Here is a 21,977-nt window from a genome sequence, read left to right on the forward strand (position 1 = left end):
TACTGCATATATATTTAGCTTGAGAATGTGCTGGTCTTTGGCTGCAATAAAGATTTGATTTGATTTGATTAATGAAAGAAGAGTCATTCCCATATTTCATTTCATTGATTCAATTTGATAATTTGTTTTCATCACTAATCTATAAATGATGTCATTGTTCCATTCACATATAAACAGTCAAATGAAAAATGTATTACATTTTTACCACTCATGTACTTGAAATTAAGTCCTTTCTCCATTAAGAAAAAAGAAAGAAAGAAAGAAAGAAAGAAAGAAAGAAAGAAAGAAAGAAAGAAAGAGAATTTCTTGTGTTTTGTTCACAAACACTATCTTCCTGTACTTTAACTATGGGTTCGACCTCAACATCATAGAAGCATTATGATGCTTTGCACAAAAGAGCCAGTGTTTTATGAGGAACACCCAAAATAGAAAGCAGTAACCAGTGACATACTGTGAGTTTTCAAACCCGAAAACATAAGTGCCTTTTATTGGCAGGAAATTGTCACTTCTCAAAGCTCTCAAAAATTCCAAACGCAAAAGGACTTCTGTTTCCTTTTATCAGATATTTATTAACTATTTTTGTATTAATTTTTTTCTAAAGCTAGAGAGTTTGGTACCACAGGTAAGTTTTATATTTTTATTATTCCACAGGAAAAAAATAATAATGTTCATGCCTTTAATTTAAAAAAAAAAATCAAAATTCAGACAACTTTAAATGAAAATTCTAGAAAGACCAACTCCTTGTTTCTAAAAACATGCTTGCTTGCAAGTAATATGCAGTTATTTAGGATGTGACTTTAAAACCAAGAAATGTATTTGGGCTTAGAATATAAATGTGTTGTGTTTTCCAATGCTATTTTCAAAGTATAAAATATTGTATTTTACCTTCCTTGTAAGAAACTCAGAAATAAGTCTGTTTTCCACAAGTACTATGTTTAGTAGAGGTTATCAGTTATCTATTTATGTATATAACTCCATGGTTGATGATGAGATGATAAATACATAACTCTGCTAGAAAGAGGTTACAATATACAGATGTAATTTGGTCTGAACATCAATTTCACAGCTCTGATTGTGGACCTTTACACCTTAATTGTTAAATTACAATGCTAATTTACTAAAGATAAGGAATTCCACATTTGTTTCTATCATAAAATTGTTTTTTTTTTAAAGTATACAGAAAAAACATTAAGAGTGTCAGAATTAAAGTAGCAATAATTTTGAATTTATTCATAAAATCATATTTTGGCTTGAAGGAGGTTGAACAACAACAGTAATTCTCAATATGTATTTCAATAGGACTGAAAATGTATAACAGATATAAATATAAACTAGACCAGTTGCCTTTGTTTCCATTGCATATACATTTTGAATAAAAATCCAGTTTCAGTTACATTCCAAACACAATCTGTAAGTTACCTAGACTGTAATATTATGCAGTAAACTCTTTTCAGTAAAAATATCTTCAAAGTAGATGTCGATAGAATTTTGCAACACACTGCAATATATTCTCAGCGCAACTGCCTCTGAAAGTTGTAAACCGTTCATTGAAAACTAAGCTATAATTGGGAAAATGTGGTTACACAGATTCATTGTTTTCATGTCAAGTATGAAAATTCTGATCACTGTGTGCAATAAACAAACACACAGAAGTATGTTCCACTGTGTATGTGACAAACAGAACAAGAAATCTACAGAAGAGTTTATCTGTTTTCTTTAAATATTTTTTTTCCTCCTAATCTAAGACACTGTACATTTCAAGCACATACTTTAATGATAAAACAGTGTTATAAGACATGTGGCACAACCGCATTGTTCTTTTGTTTGGTGGTTTTTGGTTTGATTGCATTAGCAAAACTTAACTTCACTGTTTCATATTTTCTATCCGATTCATCCAATGTCCAATCCTAAATAATTTAGCTGGAAAATATTTCACTGTTTTAAGAGATGATGTCTGTAGTCTATCATTTTTGTCTTTATCCAGTTTATATGAGTATAAAAATAAATCACAGGTTGGGTTGAGCAACAGGAATTTTTTTGTGATTTCCTCGTTACAGGATATTTGTCTGTTGATGGTTTTTGTTGTGGCTTTTTTTTTTTTTTTTGAGGGAGGGAATAGATGGGAAATAGAAATTTCTTTCTGAAGTAGTATAAAGCATTAGAATCAGACCTTGAGCAATTAAAAGTAAATTGTTTTTCCTGTCACACAACACACATACACACAGACATACACAAATGCACACAGAGCGACAGGCTGTTATTATTTATTATCATTTATTATGCCTTATTTATGGTAGAAAAGATATTATATGCATTTAGTTGAAGTAGCATGTACAATACTTGATAAATGACTTTATAAATTCCAAGACTGAACAAGGAAAGATCTCCCCTCATAATGAGCCTGTTGTGCTCTTTGTCAAAAGATATTTCACACATGAATGAACAGTTTGCTTTCTGCTCATTTGATGACACATATCCAACTTCCCAAATGCTTATTTACCACTTGGTTATTATACATTAAGTGATGATTTACCCAATTATCCATAGGAGGAATAGAACGGTCAGCAATTTAGACAGTAAATATATTCATGAAGGATGAGGTTGTTTGATTGTAAATCTTCCTGGTTTAAATAACACCAGAATCTATGATGGCATTCTATAGCTGCTTGTTGCTATGATTTTTTTTTTTTTTTTTTTTGCTTTACTACAAATGTCTGAGATGCATCTGCTTTGATATTTCATGAAACAAAACCATGGATTAGATAGATATTAATTTGATCCAGCAGGAATCTTTCTTTCCTTCTTATGTAGCTCCCAGAAAACTGGGGGCTGTAATTTGGGTTACAATAGTGCCAGGGAAATGTGTAGTGTAGGTATGTGTCAACCTTCAAAGTAGTTGAGACCATGAAACCAAAACCATGAATGCAAATAGTACTTTTGCTCTAAGGTTACAATAACACAATTTTGTAAGTCTGAATGTTTTTCACCCTTCCTCTGCCTTGATTTCCAGAAAAGTAGGGAGGTTCCTCTGAAAGGCTTTCTCCCTTCCCTTTTCCTTTGGAATCAAATTTCATTGTTGTTAGAATCCCATTCACTGTTATTTGGGATGTGGCTCTTCTTCCTGTCTCCCCAGGTTATTCTCACAGCCTATTACAGTACTTTCTTACATCACAATAAGCAAGAATCACTTGAACCTTGTGATATTTTTGTTATATAACCCCAAATACATCCATGCTTACAATGAAGGAAAATCCACTCTAGATAGCAAGTTTAATTTATTTAATTTATTATGTTTTATGCCACCCATTTCGTCTACAAGATGACTCTGGGTGCCTTACAAATATTATTGAATTACAATTTATTCATGATTCCTAATAAATACGCTAGGATTACAGTTTTGGCCATCACCAGAAAGACATTGTGGCTTTTTAAATTTGGCTAATCTTTAAAGAGTTTTATTTCGCAATCTTTGTCTAATCTGACTTTAATCTTTACGGGATGTGTTGTTTATCTGCACTATCACTTTCCTTAGTCCAAAGCCATCTATTTTCTTTACAAATAGGAAATGGAACAATCAACACAGTTTATTTCTGCATGACATTTTACAAAATGATCAGGTATGCCAGCTGTTAATGATACACTGGCATTTGAATGCAAATCTATTGTTATATTAAATGTGATGGGAGGAGGTGGAATAGCTTGCTATACTATTACCTGGATCCAAATTTAACCGGATCTTTCTTCCTTCCTTCCTTCCTTCCTTCCTTCCTTCCTTCCTTCCTTCCTTCCTTCCTTCCTTCCTTCCTTCCTTCCTTTCTTTCTTTCTTTCTTTCTTTCTTTCTTTCTTTCTTTCTTTCTTCTCTATAGCACACCAGTCATTTAAAACTTTGTTCCAGTTGGCTAAAGCAACAGAAATCTCAAAAATGTGGATGGAGGGAAGGAATGAAACCTCCCCCCCCCCCCAATTGGACAGCATGGAAAAAAGTTGCTATGTTGGTCTTGCCATTTTGAGGAACTCCTAGAGATGCAAATACTTTGACAGTTGTTTGAAGGCTGTTGTTTGAAGGCAAAGAAAGTAGACAGGGATAAACAGAAAGGGACAGGGAGTTTATTGATTTGGGTCTCAAACAAGATAGCTGAATTATTGGATTGTATTTACTTAAAAGTACCCTCATGAAGTTTTGGTTCTTTTGATGTCTTCTTTGAAGCCCTATTGCATAAGAAATACGAAATAAGAAATTGTCCATCAGCCCCAGTGCTTTTTTTTCCATCTCTTTTTCACTTTCAGTTCTAGATTCCTTTTCCAAATAGGTTATTGTGCAGCATTTTAAAATATTTGAAATACTATCTGCATGGTGTGCATATTATTTTTCAAAACTGGCTGTTCCTAGCTATTTGATTAATGAATTATTTTTGTTCATAGATAAGGTCATTTATAGATACTGTAAATAGATGATAGATGAGGAAAATGCCTGCCTTGGAGTTTTGATTCTGTTGGGGTGTTACTTGGAACACCCAGACAGACAGACAGACAGACAGACTGACTGACCGACTGACTGACAAACAGATAGATAGATTATAGACAGACAGACAGACAGATGTCTCCTTTCACAAATTCAGAGTGAATGTATATTGTACTAAGACTACTTCAGGATTCAACTCAATTTAAGCTTATTCTCTCAAAATCTAATGCTATTTTAATTGGAGTCCTTTGATCATACTTCATTTTTGTTCAATCATGCTTTGTAACCTTCTGAAATGTTATTTAACCTTTAACCATAATTTAAAAAGCAAAAAAATACATAATGAGGTATTTTAAAACTACATCTTCTACAGTTTTCTAAAATCAAAATTAATAAATCATGACTATGTTGCGGGAACGTTTTCCCTTTTTGCTATGATGTGTTAGGTTTTGTTATAGAGGTGGGGACTATAATTGTATTAGATAATATGAATTTGTTAGGTTTTACTTTTTAATTTCCTCTACCTTCAGGTGGACTCACCTTTTGCCCACCTGTTTTTATCTGCTATGGAACACATAAAGCCAATATCTAATTGTTTTATGGACTTTTCCAGTCCATATCTACAAAATTCAAAATACCACATCCGCAGGTGTGTATGTCTCTATTTCAGAGGTGGTATTCAGCAGGTTCTGACCAGTTCTGGAAAACCGGTAGAGGAAATTTTGAGTAGTTCAGAGAACCAGTAAATGCCATCTCTGACTGGCCCTGCCCCCATCTATTCTCTGCCTCCCAAATCCCAGCTGATTGGGAGAGAATGGGGATTTTTCAGCAACCTTTCCCTGGAGTGGGGTGGGAATGAATATTTTACAGTATCCTTTCTCTGCCACACCCACCAAGGCATGCCCACAAAGCCATGCCATGCCCACAAACCCACGCCCACAAACCCATGCCCACAGAACCAGTAGTAAAATTTTTGAATCCCACCACTGCTCTATCTCCACCCCCCCTTATTGGACATCATGGAAAGAGACACTATGTATAGCAGAGGAAGTTAACATATATATGTGAGGGGGGAGGGAGGAAGTGCTTCAGGAAAGGAGAAAAAAAACAGGCTAAGTTGTGTATGTCATAATAACATGTTTGCTTACTTATACCAAATGTAGTGGAAGTGATCCATCATAGTGTTTTGGCCAGAACCCTGAGGGCAACATGTCCTAGAAAACAGTAAAATGGTTCACTAACTTATCCAGAATGTCAGAATGAAAGACGTCATTTAATTCACAATAATCAAAGGAACACAGATCTTATTTGCAAAGATTAGAAAGGCTAACCAGCATGAATTCTACACTCTACAGAATGGTGATATGGGAGTGAAGAGCAGAGAAAGGGGTTCTCTTTAAAATGTTATTAGATAAAACAATGTTTCTAGACAGCATGTAGAAAGGACATAAATATAAACTCTTATAAAAATTTAGTGAGTAAACATCTGACATTTAAGTTGAAGGTGCATTTTAATTTTTAAAAAATAACTGCTCATCACTATCCTGCCTTCCCATAAATATGGAGCGATAACTAAAATAGCACTTTCCCTATGCCTGTCAATTTAACAATTACATTTAATAAATCTCTGATTAGAGCTTGATCATAATGCTTGAGGATCCTGAAATGAACTTAAGTGGTCCTTGATCCAAAATGATGAAAGGCTGTAAATATATTAAGACCAACAGCTTCAAATGAAAGCAGCCAGGCACTGTAGCTCATGTGAAATAGCTAGTTTATGATCCAGAAGCCTGGTCATAATCAGGCTCAATGCATTCTGCACCCACTACAACTTCACCAATGAAGCTTACCAATCATTTGAAAAGAGTAAATAAAAGTAGGTCAGTTCTACTACCATTTCCATGTACTTAGTTCTTTGAGGCTCTTTTATTCAGATCTATTAATGTTCACTGAAGAGGAACATCTGTCTCCCTTTTAATCTCTCTGCCAATGACAATACATTATTTTTCTTTTGTTTGTTTATTCTGAAGGGGAATAAACTTCACTTTCTTAGTCAACAGCCTGAACTACACTTTACAGATCTTTTGCTTTCTTTCCAGACAATAATGCCTATTTCTATTTATTCTTCATCAAAGAGGTTACTTGCTCTTCTAAATCTCTTTCCATATCCCCACAAGTTATGCCCAAGGAGAGTCACTAGTGAATGGAGAAAAAAATGATTCATTTCTATTTGTTTTGATCCTTTCCTTTTATCCAGCATAATACAGACTACATGGCATTGTACTCATTTCAACATAGGAGCATAAAATGCCTTTAAAAATGGTGGATTTCATGGTGCACTGATGTGGTTTTCAACAGATTTTCCACTCTGTCATACACTTACTTGTTTATTTGGTCTCCCGAACTGACATTTGCAAACTGAAGCTGAGTGAAGTGGCACATCTCTCTAGTATTAAAAGTGGGTGGAAGCTATTCCATTGTATCCTTGTTTTATCCTTGTTTTCCAGCTCTTTCTCACAATTCCCAAAAGTGAGCATATCTCCTGGTTGGATATTCTTGGGAGAAGAATTGGTTAATTACTAAGCACAAAGCAATAAGAAGTGAAAAAGCACACTATTTTCCAACCTGTCAGAAGAAAATAGTAATAGCCATAAACAATCTTATAATTGTCCATTTTGACATTTTTCTTGATAATTTGTCAAACATGAACTAGTATATGAGCCAAGCAAAAACAAAAACAAATCAGAGTTAACCTTTTTGAAGTCTGAAATGCCTTTAGGATATAACTATTCAATAATCTGTACACATGGATCTGTTAGGATCCAATCCTTTTAAAAATCACTGCATTGGGGAAGGAAAATTAAGAATAGTGTTGGAAACAAAACTATACAATAAACTCTTTTGACTATTAAGATAAGTAATTGATTAATGCTTGGCTGGAAATTAATGAATGAGCTAACTAGAGTGAAATATGTTGAAGTTGTTTTTAAAATATGATATGTTTTTAAAATGAATATATGTAAAAAAAGATATACGCATATTCATAATCACATGGATAAAATCAATCTTCCTCTAGCTGTAGTTTAATTTCCATTTACACAAAATATCTCAAAACACTAATTCTGTATAAGCACCCCTACCTGGAAGTAAAGTCCACTGAATTCAATTGAACTGATTTGTAAATAGGAATATATACAGCTGATTCATAAATATAATTTTTATTCATTCAATTTATTGTTAGTTTCGGACTCAGCTTTATTAGAATAGTAATAGCTTGTACTTCAGTATAGATACAATAATCATTAAGTTAAGACCTTCTAGTTCTCTGTTCCCAAAGAACTTTCTTTTCTGAAAATAGATTGGGTCTCAGAATAGGGATTGGTCATAAGTGATCTCATCTTAATTCATAATTTGTTCACTGCATTTTTGATCTAGTGTCATAACATCTGGCAAAAGGTCAGAATTGGGTGCATCTAGTATAAGTGATATGATGATTCTCTCCATGTAGTATGATGTCACATATCCCAATTGATCCAGTGGTGGGATTCCAAATCTTTTCCTATCAGTTCTATGAGAGAGCATTTCATACACACATACACCACTCAAAGACTGCCCTTAGTGTCAGCACTGGTGAGCTGAGCTGTTGTTTAGCTCAGCTGAGGCACGGCAATCTATTCTGCCATGTGAATCAGATGAACTAAAAACAAGGGACTATAGGATAGGGAACAGCAGGGGCGGGGGCAGGAAGGCAGGGCCAACCAGAGGTATTTGCTGGTTCTCTGAACGGCTCAAAATTTCCGCTACTGGTTTGTCAGAACCAGTCCGAACTGGCTGAATACCACCTCTGAATTGATCCCTCCAACAATCTTGATTTGTATTATAAAATACTAGATTAGTTGAATCCCATTAAAATAACTTCTAAATAAAGATTTAAACTAAAATAAAGATTTACACCAACTCCCATTTCTGACAATATGAAAATATATCAAGCACTTTTGAATTAATTAGTAAAAGTGGCTTGACCTGGCACTAGCAGCTTCTGATGGCTTCTTCTCCAGATGCAAACCATGCCAAATTCACTGAGCTTTCACCAAGTATCCATTTTCAGTCTTCATCTTACAATATTTTATGAATAACCATAATGACATCATACTACATGAATCTTCCAGTTTCTGCCTCCCTCCCTCTCGCATTTCTTTCTTGCCAATAAGCTGAATTCAGGAAATAAACTGAATTCAGGAAAAAAGATTAGAATGTTGTTGTTTTTCCCTTGAACACAAAGATAGTTTCATACATCTGGTCTGATCCCAATTTCTTTCAATTGTTCCATATTTTTGCTATAAATAAAGTAAATATAAATAGGTAATTCCTTATTCATAATGTGAAATGATAGAAAAACATTCAGACAGCAACACTGCACTTCTGAATAATCTTAGTTGAAAATTTTCATGGTAGGAAACAATTTTAATAGCAAGGATATAATGCATGTATAAGTAAATCTGAACAAGGATGTAAAGCATATTCAGTATCCTGATTAAATCATAAATAATGATGAAGTAGCACCAAGATACAATTGAATTTTGGCTTTCTTCCAGCATTTAATAACTGTATTAGGACACAGGAGAGGTCAGTGTTGCTAAAAACTCCTGAAATCAAAATGCCTTGATTTGGAACTAAGGCAATTACAATTGTCATTAAAAAGAAAATCCTAATCACCTACTTGGTATAAAAATTTGTCCAGCTAAAAATCTTCAGCTGTATTGCGGGAATTATTTGGTTAGGAAATGTACTGAGGGTACTATTATATAAGCATATTATTGCCTATATTCACATATTTACTAAATTAATTACCCTCAATGCTTTTACTATGCTTATGTTACTTTTAATACCTTATAGTCAAGCTGATAGCCTTCCATTAGGGATTAAAAACATAGCTTTTCTTGAAGGCTTTGGCCTAGAAAGTTCTGAGCCTGTTTTGGAGGCTGTGGATAATGTGTGTGTGTGTGTGTGTGTGTGTGTGTGTGTGTGTGTGTGTGTGCGTGCGCGCGCGCGCGCTGTTGGTGTTCCTTAATCCTGAAATCAAGAAGCCTTTACACAAGGTATTCAGTTCTGGTCGCCACGATGTAAAAAAAGATGTGGAGATTCTAGAAAGAGTGCAGAGAAGAGCAACAAAGATGATTAGGGGACTGGAGACTAAAACATATGAAGAATGGTTGCAGGAACTGGGTATGTTTAGCTTAAGAGAAAGAAGGACTAGGGGAGACATGATAGCAGTGTTCCAATATCTCAGGGGTTGCCACAAAGAAGAAGGAGCCAATCTATTTTCCAAGGCACCTGAGGGTAGAACAAGAAACAATGGGTGGAAACTAATCAAGGAGAGAAGCAACTTAGAACTGAGGAGAAATTTCCTGACAGTGAGGGCAATTAATCAGTGGAACAGCTTGCCTCCAGAAGTTGTGAATGCCCCAACACTGGAAGTCTTTAAGAAGATGTTGAATAGCCATTTGCCTGAAATGGTATAGGGTTTCCTGCCTAGGCAGGGGGTTGGACTAGAAGACCTCCAAGGTCCCTTCCAACTCTACTATTGTATTGTATTGTAAGGTATGCTGGCCCAACACCACAGGATCAGAAACAGCAGTACACTTTCACGTGGAAGAAAAATGATACTCTTCTGTGGATCATAATGTTCACATTTTGGTCAGCATAGATAGATGGTTTGAGAAAGGAATTTATTTATATTAAAGAGGAAAATCCTTAGAGTGGTGTGGTGGCCTAGATGTGGAGCACTCGTCTCACAATCATGAGGCTGTGAATTCAATTCTAGGTAGAGGCAGATTTTATTCTCTCTCTGGGCATGATGAGATTATATCTGCTGAATATAACTCCGCATTCGTGACAGGAAGGGCATCTGGCCAGTAAACACTCAGCTCCATTCAGTTGTCCAGACTCCACCCCACAAGGGATTATGGGGTTGTTAAAAGATGATAATGATGATGAAAGAGGAAAATCCTTCCCTCAATAGAGGTGGAGGCCTCATACACAACTTGTCTACCTTTATTTATGCCACCCTTGCATCAATCCCCAGAAAGATCAAGACCACTTCAAAAGTCCACCAGGGAGGTTAATTTTAATGACCCTAAGGAGCCTAGCAAGCCTGTATAGGCAAGGAAATTAAATTACCCTAGAGGGCATATCCAAGATCCCTCTAATCAACTTGGTCAAACTAAAGAAGCTATTTGGATAAACAGCAAAACATTTCAATTTAAAAAAGAAAAGGAACTTGGGGAAATGTCTGACATCGCGACGATTTGATGTGCAATCTCGGGGCTCCAAGATCGCAGTCAATACTTTTGCCACTGGACAGTCCATTTGGACCTAAACCGTCCCAAAGAGATGGTGACAAGGAAGGGTACATCTTGCTGATCTCAGGGACATCACAAAGTCCCTGATTGATCCAAGAGAATCTCTTCTAGCCGGTGACAAAAAGCACAGCCTCAAGCTGCTGAAGTCGGGACAGCTCCACAACGGAAGGAAAAGCGGAAAGAGAAAGTGTCTCCATCTGATGAGAAAATTTTATTTTTATAAAAGAATGCCCAAAAAAGATTGAAGTTAAATTAAATTGGTAAAGAAGAGGAAATAAGTGGCAGAATTAAGCATTATTGGACAGTGTGTTATCTTTTTTTTTAAGTTTTATGTTAAAAATGTAGTGTTAATGGATAAAGTTAGATAAATAATTAATAAGGATAACAATGTATATGTATGTATGTATGTATGTATGTATGTATGTATGTACGTATGTACGTATGTATGCATTGTTTTGATAAGAGGAAATTTGGTAAAAAAAATTAAATGGTGAAAAAAGGGGGGAAAGTAAGTTAAACTTAGTCAAACTATCGTTAAATAAATGACTGATAATGATGATAATGTAATAATTTGTATTGACAGGATAAAAGGGAAATTGGATGTACATTGTAAACAATGATTAAGAAAAGAGGTTTAAAAACTTTGTAAATTTGGTATAAATTTTTAAATGGTGAAAAAAGGGGAAAAAGTAAGTTAAACACAGTCAAACTAAATGATTGATAATGATAATAATGTAATAATTTGTATTGACATGTTAAGAGGGAAAATTGGATATAAATTGTAAACAATAATTAAGAAAAGAGGTTTAAAAATTTTGTTAAAATTAGAGCATTATGTTAAAAATATAGTGTTAATGGATAAAGTTAGATAAATAATTGATAAGGATAACAATGTGTGTGTGTGTGTGTGTGTGTGTGTGTGTATTGGTTTGATAAGAGTAAATTTGGTAAAAAATTTAAATGGTGAAAAAAAGGGGGAAAGTAAATTAAACTTAGTCAAACTATTGCTAAATAAATGAATAATAATGATAATAATGTAATAATTTCTATTGACAGGATAAAAGGAAAGTTGGATAAAAATTGTAAACAATGATTAAGAAAAGTGGTTTAAAAACTTTGTTATTAAACATAATTATTTTTTTTTTATTTTGAATGTGTTATAAAGGTATAATGTGATTGGATGATATTGAAAATAGATAAGGGAATGCCACTATGTGGTTTTGTTTTAAATTTTGGAATGTTTATTATAAAGGGACGTTAAAACAACTATCGTCATATGAAGGATGAGGTATGATGATAGCAATATATATATATATATATATATATATATATATATATATATATATATATATATATATATATATATATATATATATATATATATATATATATATATATATATATATATATATATATATATATATATATATATATATATATATATATATATATATATATATATATATATATATATGTTGGTTTTGTTGTATTCGGGTCTTTTCCCGTGTAAAGTTGAGATTGTCTTTGCAACGTTTCGGCAGGATCGCACCTGCCATCTTCAAGCGTAGGCTCAAAATGTGGGCTTAAAAATTTTTTTTTTAAGCCCACATTTTGATCCTACGCTTGAAGATGGCAGGTGCGATCCTGCCGAAACGTTGCAAAGACAATCTCAACTTTACACGGGAAAAGACCCGAATACAACAAAACCAGCATACCTACACCCGTGAAAATCTACGAAAACATATATATATATATATATATATATATATATATATATATATATATATATGTGTGTGTGTGTGTGTGTGTGTGTGTGTGTGTGTGTGTGTGTGTGATGTAAAGTAGATAATTTGATATGAATTAGAGGTGATGATGGTGGAAGGGATGCACGAAAACTCTGTGTAACCAATTGACACACTTTCTACAAGTTTGTAATGGAGGATGGTTTTATTTGTTTTTATTTAAAAAAATAAAAAATGGGGAAAAAAAGAAAAGAAAAGACACTTCAGTTACCATGACTGAACATCCAGAGCTACTTGAATGGTTCATTAGATTTCCTGACTGTGTTTGGAGACTTTTCTAGTGATCTAGAAGGCAGTATTAGCACATAGCTGCCATCCTATGAAATTCAGAGGCAGTCAGATAATTGAATAAAATTGCTCCTTGGTGCTTTTTCCCCCCAATTGCTTATCCTAAAGTAGAGGTAGTCCTTGACTTACAAACAGTTCATTTAAAGACTGTTCAAAATTACAACAGCACTGAAAAAAGTGACTTGTGATGATTTTATCGCACTTGCAACTGTTGTAGCATCTCCATGGTCAGATGATCACTATTTTCCACTTTCTGACAAACAAAGTCAAGGGGGAAGCCCGATTCTCTTAACAATGGTGATATAGCTTTTTGAAGAATAACTCATTTCCTTTCCAGTAGCAGAATCAAGGGTAATGTTTGGATGAGCTGTTTTGGCATGTTTGTGAAATTGTTTGCGTATAAAAAGTTTCCTGTTCATTTAGATACCAGTTAGACAAATTTAATGTGATAATGGAGTTGCCTCTGATAATGGTATCTGACCTTGATGAAGTGAATAAGACACTCAGTTCCATAAGCTCAATCACTTGTGGGCCCTCCTATTCCTTCAGGCAAATAGAAAGAGTGTGACTAGATGGATCTGAAAGCTTTTTTTGAGGGAGATTGAGGTCAACTCTTCTTTGAAAAAGACATCTGTCATTCCAGCCATCTTCTACCCTATCTCCAACTGTCACTTTCTGGGAAAGGTTGTTGATAAAATGTGATGATGACATTGATCACAATGATTCCTAAAGGAAGTAAATTATTTGGATCCCTTCCCATCACCAAATCCTTCCATCCATTCTGTCCATCAATCAATCATAAGCAATCAAAAATAAAATGACATTTAAAAAGAAAAAAAAATGTAAAGAAACCCATATGTACATATCCTTCAGTAGAATTCAAGGTCATTTGTTTGTGGGTAATGACAGCTGCTATGCAAAATTTTATCAAATTATGTCTAATAAACGTTTTTGTGCTGATAAAAGAATATTACCATAAAATTCATCAGGCTAAGCTGGATCATGTAATAATGAAAGAAAGATTAAATTCTTCCTGTCATTAGAAATCATGTGAAGTATCACATAAAGGATGGGCTCAATAGGATCAGAATCACAAGGACAAGTTTGTCAAATTATGGTCTTTATTAAATTCCCCCCACAAAATTACTGAGACTAAGTTAAACCTAACTCTAAAGAGCAAAAGTTAGAATGCTAAAGTAAATGAAGTAAAAATACATAGCTAGTCAGTTGCTCTCTATGATGCTTTCGTTGTTCTCTGATGTGCTTGGAGTTCAGATGTCTAAAAACATTTCTCTGATATTTTCTTAACCCAGATAAATTCTAAAACATGCATATAATCCATAGATAGGTTTTATAATAGGCCATATTATGAGAGTTTACCAGAATTGCTTAAAATCATGAGGACTGAAATTGGCTGAATACGGCAAGCAGATTTAGCCCTATGGAGAAATAACACTTTTAAGCCAATATTTAAATATTAAAAGACACACTTTTCCCTCAGTCTTTGCTTGTCTAATCCATACTATATCTTTAAATGTGTGAAACTCTGCTTTTAGGAACTTGGTGTACATTTTCTTTCCTCATTTACTTGTAATTAGGGCCAGGGTTTGACAGTAAGAACCTATCTGTGAAGCTATAGAGCAGCTGAGATATGGTAGCAAATTATTTCAGAGATGTAGGGCTATGTTTTCTGTCTTTCCAACAGAATAATTTTACAACTATTGAAAAGTTTCTTTGAGCACCAGAACCAGAAATTTAATGTGTCCTTTTGATAACAGTGAATCCTGATATATTATCCCAAGGCATTTAAAATTCTTCATTTGCAGCAGTCTTTTGCCCTTCTCTTATCCAGTTCAGCTTCTTTGGTTTATTGGCCAAAGCCATCATTCTGAGGATTAATTACCAGCTAGTTTCCCTGCATCATTGTAAGTTTCTGAGGGCTTGTTTAAGGTCAACCAAAGTCAACTGCATAATATCTGTATCATCTCCCTGCAACAAAGGGACATGTTCACATCTGCTATTTTTGGAAAGTGAAGGTTTGAATCTAAGAACAATTACAAGTAATTTTAGGCCTGGACAACCTTGAACTATGCCGTCTACGTTCCGACCTGAGCTTAGCGTATAAAATAATCTGCCATAATATCCTATCTGTTAATGACTACTTTTACTTCAACTGCAATAACACAAGGGCTATCAATAGATATACAAAAAAATGTAATCCATTCTAATCTTGATTGCAGGAAAAACCGTTTCAGCAATAGTGTAGTAAGTGTGTGGAGCACCCTACCTGATCCTGTTGTTAGTTCTTCTAACCCCCATATCTTTTACTTTCAACTGTCCACCATGGACCTCACACATTTCTTAAGAGGTTCTTAAGGGGGCGTGCATAAGCACACCAGTGTGCCTACTGTACCTTCTCCTACTGTTCCCATTTATATGTACTCTTTTTATGTATTTGGCTATGTTTTGCTTATTTATATCCATATTATTTATATATATTTAGTTGTACCATTTTTTCACGTGTTTTCATACTTGTTTCCTTGTATTTCTTGACACATAAATAAATAATTAAATTAGTAGGTTCATATATACGCTGAGTAGGGAAGGAACAAAACACAACTCTAAGGCCATAATGTACCTTTTATAAGATGAGCTTTATGGGATACAATTTTATATAGGTTTTTTTCCCCCCAAGAACGGACTTGAAATTAAGGCAAACATTGATTTAAAAACAGAAAGCCACATATATAGACAATTTAAGATTTACCACTATACAGATAATGGGTGTGACATGAAAGCAACAGATAATTCGGGAAGAAGATCTGTGTTGGCATCTCTGGTATAGGTGTACTTTTTTTTTTTCATTTGTGGTGAGGACTTTTAGATATCTCAGAAACTTTTAAGTTAATCAACCATGGTATTTCAATGGACAATTTGCATTATTTATGGTAGTTCTACCCTATTTTGGTGGACATTTCTAATAAGTAGTTAGGAGAAGAAATGTAGTCAAATCCACAGGATTTAGCCTTTTCTCTCTGCTATTTAGCATTAACGTAAGGTTGCCAGAAGAATTTGTTTAGTTTAGTTTATTGTTTGTTTACATAGCTACCCATCACACATAAGTGACTCTGGGTGGCTCATGATTATTCTTTTATTTTTGCAGTAGATATCACTCGTATGCTGTCCTATGGCAAGCCAAAGATGCTCGGAAAATCCGAACCTGATATCTGAGTGTATGAGAGTCTGAATAGGTAGAAACAAACTCAAGTATAATCCTAGAAAGGTGGAACTGCTATTGTACAGCAATTTATTGGCTTAGAGATGGTTCTATAATAAGGATGAGGACCTTTCCCTTGAAACAGCAAGTCCACAGCTGAAGTTTCTCCTGGATCAACCTGTATGCAGGTGGTCTTTATCCTGTTGTCACTGGTGCACCCATTACAGCACCTTCACTACCGATTCACAAATGTGAGCATGCTCCACCTCCGCGCATGCACAGGATCTTCGGTGCATGCACAGAGCATCAAAAATGGATGTGATGACGTCCGGGCAGGTAGGCAGAGCCTGCTACCAAGCACGCCTGAGAGCAAGTAGAACAGTTGGGGGGGGGGGGATCCGCTGTGCCACTTGATTTAGATTAACTATAAAGCAGGAAATCCTGCTTTCTAGAAAATATAAATCGCACGTCACAGCTGATCGTCGGAAATACCAGTTTGCCCGAACCGGTAGCAATTTTTTTTCTAGTAGTTTGGGTGAACCGGTATTTTTTTTATTACCAGTTTGGGTGAACCAGTCCGAACCAGTAGCATTTCAGCCTTGTATTACAGGTGAACACAAAGCCCAATATAACTGTTACCTTCATTACTATGCAATTAAATTATTCTACAATATTCTACATGGAGTAGAGAGACCAAGAAACTTCAGTTGGTACAAAATGCATGGGCCTGGTTACTAGCAGGTACAAATCTATACCATAGTGGAATATTTATTATCTGATTCCTTCATTGATTTCTAATTAAATTCCAAGTCCAGTTCAAAATGCCAAATTTAACCTTACATTGCCTGGCTCCAAGGTATTTCAGATTCCATCCCTCCAAGTACCCAGCCCATGTGTGCATGTATAGAGAATAGCATAGAGCAGTGACGGCAACCTTTTTGTAAAGGCATGCCAAAATTGTGTGTGCGCACGCTATCGTGCATGTGCACACGCCCAGACCCACAATGGAGAGTGCCCCACCCACCTGCACATCCATGCACGAGGTCCCCCTCACATTCATGCATGACACCCACCTGTGTGGGGGGGGGGAGTTTTCACCCTCGCCAGGCTATGGAGACTTTCCTGAAGCCTGGGGAGGGTGAAAACGGCCTTCCCTGCCCTCCCCCCCAGAGGCCCTCTAGAAGGCAGAAATGGATTTGAGGCTTTCCTGAAGCCTGGGGAGGGTGAAAACAGCCTTCCCTGGCCCTTCGGAAGGCCGAAAAGCAGCTGATGGCTGACTTGCCAGCAAATATGGCTCTGTGTGCCACCTTTGGCATACGTGGCATAGGTTTGCCATCACAGGCATACAGCTTTTTCCCTGCATCAAATTATAGTAGTCCCCATTTTGTACAACATCCAATGTGTTGAGATTTACTGGTATTTTGCATGGTAGTAAAGATCATTTTATTTTGTGTTAATAAAGTGTTGATACCACTTTATAATGCCTTGTTAAGGCCACACTTGGAATACTGCATTCAGTTTTGGTCGCCACAATGTAGAAAAGATGTGGAGACCCTAGAAAGAGTGCAGAGAAGAGCAACAAAGATGATTAGGGGTCTGGAGACTAAAACATATGAAGAACGGTTGCAGGAACTGGGTATGTCTAGTTTAATAGAAAGAAGGACTAGGGGAGACATGATAGCAGTGTTCCAATATCTCAGGAGTTACCACAAAGAAGAGGAAGTCAAACTATTCTCCAAGGCACCTGAGGGTAGAACAAGAAGCAATGAGTGGAAACTAATCAAGGAGAGAAGCAACGTGGAACTGAGGAGAAATTTCCTGAAGTTAGAACAATTAATCAGTGGAAGAGCTTGCCTCCAGAAATTGTGAATGCCCCAACACTGTAAGTCTTTAAGAATATGTTGGATAGCCATTTGTCTGAAATGGTATAGGGTTTCCTACCTAGGCAGGGGGTTGGAATAGAAGACCTCCAAGGTCACTTCCAACTCTGCTATTGTATTGTATTTAACCAGCCATTTGGCAGACTTTTTTGTGATTTCTATGGCCTTTGGTATGGAATATTATTATTTATTTATTATTTATGCTTTTGTTAATAAATTTGAGGATAAGTAATTTCTGTATTTTTAATGTTATTACAGTAAACTACATCCCAAACATGTATGAGCTGGGAAATAGCAGATATTGTAAAATAAGGAGATAAATAATATATAACTTGATGAATAAGTCTGGGTGCACATAGAATGCTAGATGGTAAACCAGTGTTTACAAACTAAAGGATATTCCCACCAGAACTCGCTTGGCTGGCAGATATAAGTGGGAAAAAAGGTATCAGATTTTTTGAATCTTAAATTGAATGTGGATTTTTTGCCACTATTCCTATTCAGAAATAGGTGAATCTGCTGGAAAAAAATTACCATTGATGAATCATCCATGCGTCCTCTACATGGGGCTCCCCTTGAGATGCACCCGAAGGCTACAGCTGGTCCAGAATGCAGCCGCACGGAAAATAATGGGGAGTACCAGGTACTCCCATGTAACACCGCTCCTGCGCGAGCTGCACTGGCTGCCTGTGGCTTTTTGGGTGCGTTTCAAGGTGTTGATTGTCATCTTTAAAGCGCTCCATGGCTCTGGACCTAGTTATCTGCGGGATCGCATCCTACCCCACACATCCCTGCGGCCAATCCGCTCTCACAGAGAGGGACTCCTCTGGGTACCATCCGCTAAGCAATGCGGGCGGGCGGTGCCCAGGAGTAGGGCCTTCTCTGTGATGGGCCCAACCCTCTGGAACGACCTCCCCCCCGATATTAGAACTACTGTTGATCTCCGCTCCTTCCGTAAGAAACTCAAGACCCACTTGTTCAAATTAGCTGGCCTGGCCCAATTGTAATTGTAATCAGAAATATAGTATAATTTAATCCTGACCTTCCTGGATGGCATTTTAAATTTTTTAAATTTTGGGGTTTTTAAATTGGTTTTAATTGGAACTATTTTTAACTATCGTTAGTTTGGTTATTGTACGGACTGTGTGTTTAAGTTGGTTTGTCTGGGTTTTGTGTTTTGCCTTGTTGTTCTATTGTATATTTATTGTCTGTACACCGCCCCGAGTCCCTTCGGGGAGAGGGGGCGGTTTATAAATTAAATAAACTCAAACTCAAACTCAATTGTTTTTTAATTAGTTTAAAATACATAATATAAAAAGAAAAAAGGAAACAGTGGGAAAGTAAGGGAGGAAAAGGGGAATGGAAAAGTGCAGGGCAAAGGGGAAAAAGAAAAAGAAATACATCTTATTCCCTTTGGTGCAGTAGAATAGGATAAGATGTATTTTTTTTTCTTTTTCCCCTTTGCCCTACTAGCTCCATCAACTTTTGCAGCCACTCATCCATTGTAGGACTCAAAGTGTCCTTCCATTTTGGTGCATAAAGTAATCTTGCTTCCATCAATATACATACAGTACCATTAGAGTTCCATTTTTTTCCCAAGTCTTTATCCATTTAAACCCTCCCAAAATTGTTTCTGGTTTTATTTTTATATTCACTTTGAGAATCTTCTGCATTAAGTTGTAAATTCTATTCCAACATTTCTTTGCTTTGTCATATGTATGGGACCTCAAATTCTCAAGCCTTTAACATTTCTTTGCTTTGTCATATGTATGGGACCTCAAATTCTCAAGCCTTTAATAATTTTCCCAGATTTTATATCTGGTGGTTCAGATGGGATGCAAGTCTACTGTTGTGGCCCAAATGTCGATCATCTGAAGAAACCAACTCACATTGAAGATATAACATAATTTTATTTGCATGCACACAAACAATAATACAGTATATATTGGACCCCCGGCAAAGCTTTGATACTTTGCTAAGTAGCCATGAGTAAAAGCAGAACCTGAATATATATGCCTTGGGCCCACTACATTGCAAAGGCAAGGCACAAAAAAAAAAAAAAAGACAGGAAGATAGTGGAATATGTTAAATCCATCTATGCAACATTATTATCTATTCCAGTTAGGTCAGTATGCTAACTGTACTATATTTGAGATAGAGTCAATGAATGGAAACAGTTTGGCTTACTGGGCCACAGTTGTTGACCGAAACTTCTCCCTGCTGCCAGGTCAAGTCAACTTGTTGTGGACTTTTTTTTTATAAATGAATTTTTAGTAGTTTATATGTACTAGAGAGGGACATTTCATAGATTTGGTAGTGAATGCTGTTTCCCCTTCTGGAGCACAAGTGGTCATAGCCCATCCGCTCCTTATCCAGTAAGGTTCTATGGGATTGGTCTACTTACCAGTCCTTATGGTCACAGCATCATCTTCTCTCATTCAGAAATGTACTATCTCACCATTCCTTACCTGGAATAGTATTAAAAGTCCTTACATGTATGTATATATTATGCATTTATATTTTTATATCCCCTTTATTATTTTATCCATTGCTCAAGGTAGCAAACATAGCTAGTATTCAAACTTCTTCCTTATTTTCCCCACAACAAATCCAAAGTGGATTGGGCTGAGAGGGAATGACTGCCCCAAAGTCACCCAACTGACTTTCATGCCTAAGGAAGAGCTAGAACTCATGATGTCCCAGTTTCTATGTGTTCAAATATTTGAATGAAAGAAATTAAGTTTTATTAAATAATTAAAATATAAATGCATTTTCACTATATCCTCTTTTGTATTAAAATTGCAAATATACACTCTTCTACCTACATGTAATGCTGAAGTAAGATTTGCCTACAAGTGCAATTATTTATAAATCAGTGTAGAGGAATAAACACTCCCCAATCAGAAACAAGCTCCATTCTGAGATTGGGATCTTTGCTGCCAAAAACTAGCAAAGACTTAGAATTGTTGGGTTCTGACCATTTTTCCAGACATACAGTAGGATCTATAAACAAGGTCCTCCTTTTTTTCACTCTATTTTGTTGAGGAATACCAATCGTTGCAATGATTTCACCAGCAAATACCTCTAAAAATTTCAACCTTTTCAAGCTGCCATTGAATGATAAATCAAATTATTTTACTGAGGAATTCTTGTTAATAACAATTGGTTTGTGTGTATGTACAAAAAGATTGATTTTTTTTGAATGGGCAGTTCTATATTTAGGATGTCATAAGGACAATTAGCCAGTGGAACAGCTTGCCATGTGAAGCTTCATCACTTGAGGGGTTTTTTTAAAGAAAAAAATGGATAGTCACTTCTTGTTGTGGCCCAACAAATGGCCAGCAGAACTAGCAGCAGACTCAGACAGTGAGGAGGTTGGGGAGGAACATGGGCCAGTCCTGGAGTCTGGGGAAGCTCTATTGAGTGCTCTGTGTCAGAGGCAGAGACGAGGCCAGGGCCGTCCGATAGTTATCAGTTACCTTCTGAATCGGAGATAAGTGAAGCTGAAGAACAGCTGGAGCCTGTTCCCGATGTGTGCATGCGCAGAGCTGTCAGAAGAAGGGAACAATTAAGGAACAGAGGTGGACTCGGGAGTAAAGGCACAAGGGGTTGCTGAACGGCCTCTCCCATAGGAAATAAATAGGAGCAAAAAGAGAGTGGTGTTTGCAGGAGACAATTAGTTAATTAGTGTGAAGATTTGCTTATCTGAGAAATTCTTTGTGAAGTATTTCTTTGTACAGCATTGCATCTGGAAGCTATCAGCTTGGAACTATCCAAGGACTGATAAGGTCTGTATTTTCACTTCACCCTTGAAAGACTGTTGGCTAGGACTTTGCTGGATGTGAATGCTAGGAATTAACATTAGCCAAATAAAAAGGGTTTTTTGGGGGGACAGAGAGTCTATTTCGTGATTTGGTGAAGCCTAGGTCAGAACACTTGCCTGAAATGGTTTAGGGTCTCCTGCT

At 36.0% G+C, this 21,977-nt stretch overlaps 1 protein-coding gene across 1 annotated transcript in view; it reads left to right on the forward strand.

Annotated features, from left to right (window-relative positions):
* Window positions 1-483: 483 nt before the first annotated feature.
* LOC309392127 (cadherin-19-like) overlaps window positions 484-21,977 on the forward strand; it is an 82,539-nt gene continuing 61,045 nt past the window's right edge. The window contains exon 1 of the mRNA XM_081953120.1: window positions 484-622. The gene's annotated coding sequence lies outside the window, so the exon portion shown is untranslated. The remainder of the gene's footprint in view (window positions 623-21,977) is intronic.

Source organism: Natrix helvetica, assembly GCF_964273705.1.
Source record: "Natrix helvetica genome assembly, chromosome: 4".
Taxonomy (NCBI): domain Eukaryota; kingdom Metazoa; phylum Chordata; class Lepidosauria; order Squamata; family Natricidae; genus Natrix; species Natrix helvetica.